At 36.5% G+C, this 3672-nt stretch overlaps 1 non-coding gene across 1 annotated transcript; it reads right to left on the bottom strand.

The window, feature by feature from the left end:
* Positions 1-958: 958 nt before the first annotated feature.
* LOC138837170 (U6 spliceosomal RNA) lies at positions 959-1065 on the bottom strand. Its single transcript, XR_011375211.1, has one exon. It is a non-coding gene; the product is annotated as a U6 spliceosomal RNA (small nuclear RNA).
* Positions 1066-3672: the final 2607 nt, after the last annotated feature.

The following is a 3672-nucleotide window of genomic DNA, read 5'->3' on the forward strand; positions in this document are numbered from 1 at the left end:
TTCTCAATGTTGCAATAGGTCCACCTGTAAAAATAACTGTACAGAGGTGTCATATTTATATGAGTAAATAATGAGTACATTTCCTAACAAGCATTGTTACCTCTTCCTTTTGTTTTTCTTCCACCATCCCTTCCCTCCCACCTCCACAAATACACTCCCCTCCCCCTTCCCCTGCCTAAATTGTAAAGTTCATTTTTCACCATAGTGTTTTGTGCATATCAACATTTATCCCTATTTAAGAATTTTGTATTTCCCTTTCCCCTCCCCAAATTTGAGAAATGTAAACACAGGATGTAGGCGCACCAACTTCAAATACAGTGAAAACAGAGGTTAGAGCGTAGGGGAGGAACATATAAAGGAATAAAAAAAATCACATCACGAATTATAAGTATCTTAAAAACAATAGCAAGAAACAACAAAAAACACGTCTGGTTCATTTCCTGTAATATCATTTTATCTGATATGCACATAGCTTATGATCTATTCTGCTTATCCCAGACATATATTAGCTGTTGAAAATAAGGGAAACCATGGGACCTATGTTTCTTTTGACTTGGCTTAATTCACTTATTAAATTTTTTTCCCAAGTCTTTCCAATCCTTAACAAATTGGGTGATGTCATTCTTTCTGAAGGTGGCATAAAATTTAATTGTGTATATACACCACATTTTCATGGTGCATTCATCTTCTGTGTGCCATAGAGGTGAGCTCCATATCTTAGCTATTGTAAATAATGCTGCAGTTAGCATCGTTGTGCTGGTAGTTTTAGTATGGTCTTCTTTGTGATCATTTGGGTAAATCCCTAGAATTGTGATTGCTGGGTCATAAAGGAGCTTTATATGGAGTCTTTTGACCAGCCTCCATACTGCTTTCCAAAGTGGTTGAACAAGTTAACACTCCCACCAAGAATCAAGTAAGGTTCCCTTGTGGCCACATCCCCTCCAGCATCTTTACTTGTAAAAATATGGAATGATTCAAGAATTTGCGTGTCAACCTTGCACAGGGGCCATGTTAATCTTCTCTGTATTGTTCCAATTTTAGTGAATGTGCTGCTGAATTGAGCACAGAGAATTTTTTATATATAAAGTGTAACTGATTTTCTTAAACTAGACAATTCAAAGAAAAGTAAGATTTGAAGATTTCTCGTGAAATTTTAGAACCATGTACTTCTTATATAAGCACACATTTAAGAATAGACAAGATTAACATTTCAAAAACAAAATAATCCCAGATATTGTTGTTCAAGAGATGTGTAGGATGGGGGGGTATTGGATGGGGGGACAGGGGAAGGCTGGGAAGGGATGTGAAGGGTAAACAAAGGAGGAGGCTGCAATGCTTGATAAGAAATGTACTCATTATCTTGCCCGTGTAATTGTAACCCCTCTGTACAGTATGTTCGCAAAAAATAAAAATAAAAAAAGAGATGTGTAGGAGGACGAATTCAATTATTCTGTACAAGGCACCTGTCATAATGAACACTGTGGCAAGTGTTAAGGTTTGTTAAAAGTTTTAAATATATTTAATTTTGGGAATTTGCTTATATAGGCCAAAATTAGGACTGTTTGTCAGGTCATACAACTTTTCTATAAATATTTAAGATTTATGGTAGCAAACATATGCTACTAAAATGTACACTTCAGAGTTTATAGAAACATTACTAATGAGATGTTGCAAAGTCTTAGTGTAAAGAAGCAGAGTGAAGAGTTAAGACTTTGTTAACTGCACAGTTTCTCTTAAAACTTTAGGGTTTCCTTACTTTATATGTTAGTGAGGAACAAATGATGATATAAGCCATATAGAAATGATGAGATGAGTCATAAAAAGCAATCTTAGTGGGTAACTTTAAAGACTACACATAGCCTATAAAACTCTTGTTGAACATCATAATCTTATTCAGTGTTAAATGTACAGGAATGTGAGAATAGTAAAATCAAATATGTAAGTACACTTCAAATAGTGAAAACACTAGTAATTCTTTGGTATTTTATTTTATTAATAATTAATATTTGTTATTATGTTTCTTTATTTGTGGTACTGTTTCCATTGTAATATAATAAAACTTTTTGTTATTCATCATCAGGAGGTACTTTGAGAAGGTGACTGGGAAGGCCAAACCATTTTTTATAGTTGCATGTAGATTTACAAAAAGCAAAATTAAGAACAAAATATTGATTAAAAAATTATCAAGTACAGTCAGAATCAGGAAGGATGATAAATGTCCACACTTAAAATCTTAGCCCTAGGCTGAAGCAGTGATATTACAGAGTTGAGGTCACAAAAGTGAGAGACTGTATTTTGTTTTGTTTTTTACTTTGATTTTGTTGGCCATGGGGTTGAACTCTGGGGCGTGGTTGCTTTACCTCAGCTCAAGGCAAGTGCTACCACTTGAGCCACAGAACCACTTCTGTCCTTTTCTACTTATGTGATGCTGAGGAATCAAACCCAGGCCTGATGCATGCAAGGCAGGCACTCTACAACAGCCCCCATCCCAGCTCCTGATAGACTGGGATTTAAAAATTCATCTAAACAATATTTGCTTTCTGCTATGGGTTATATAATGAAATATATGAATATCTTTTCATATTTTTGTGCATTGTTATACTTCTAAATTTATACTAACCCCAGCCACTTTATTCTTTTCAAAGTCATGAAATATCTCTGAGAGTTTGCTAATGTGAAAATTGTTTTAGCATTTTAAATTTCTTCTGAGTCATTTTTATTTTTTATTAAAATCATATTTTGGGTTGATGGATTATCATACATCAAATACCTTCAAATGTATATGTAGAGTCTAAAGATAACAGTATGAATATTCTCATACAGCTCTTTTTTATCTGTTATGCACTTTCAGTATTATTATATTTCTCCCTCTTTCACGCTCTCTCATTTCCTCTCTCACTTTCATGCTCCATGTCTGCTACATAGAACTTCTGCTGGTGAGCCGTGCACTGGTGGCTCACGACTGTAATCCTATCTACTCAGGAGGCTGAGATCTGAGGATTGTGGTTCAAAGCCAGCCCGGGCAGGAGAGACGGTGAGACTCCTATCTCCAATAAACCACCAGAAAAATGGAAGTGGCACTGTAGCTCAAGTGGTAGAGCGCTCGCCTTGAGCTGAAGAGCTGAAGGACAGCGTCCAGGCCCAGAGTTCAAGCATCACGACCTAAAAAAAAAAAAAAAGAATTTCTGCTGGTCTACTATTATCCTTGAGGATCCAGTGGCTTTGTGGGAACATGATGGGGACCAACATTTTCCCTTGCATTCTTTAAGAATTATGAGTGACATGCTATTATTCTTTGCCATTCTAAATGGCAAAACAACAGGTCTAGGAATTCCTTTTCACGTTTACTACTATTACAAATTTTATCTCATAGGAATCATTTGGATGGATATGATATTTTAACTTGGGCTGGGAAGGTGGCTCAGTGTTAGAGAGCTTGCCTTGCATGCATGAGGCCCTGGGTTCGATTCTTCAGCAGCACATAAGCAAAAAGAAAAAAAGCCAGAAGTGGCGCTGTGGCTCAAATATTAGAGCGCTAGCCTTGAGCTGAAGAGCTGAGGGACAGTTCCCAGGCCCAGAGTTCAGACACCAAGACTGGACCCGCCCCCCAAAAAAAGATATTTTAACCTGTGACCTAAAAGTTCTTTTTCTTTCACAAACAACCTTTGTCTT

The sequence above is a fragment of the Dipodomys merriami genome, unplaced genomic scaffold (genome assembly GCF_024711535.1).
Source record: "Dipodomys merriami isolate MVZ:Mamm:240054 unplaced genomic scaffold, mDipMer1.0.p SCAF_2640, whole genome shotgun sequence".
Lineage (NCBI taxonomy): Eukaryota > Metazoa > Chordata > Mammalia > Rodentia > Heteromyidae > Dipodomys > Dipodomys merriami.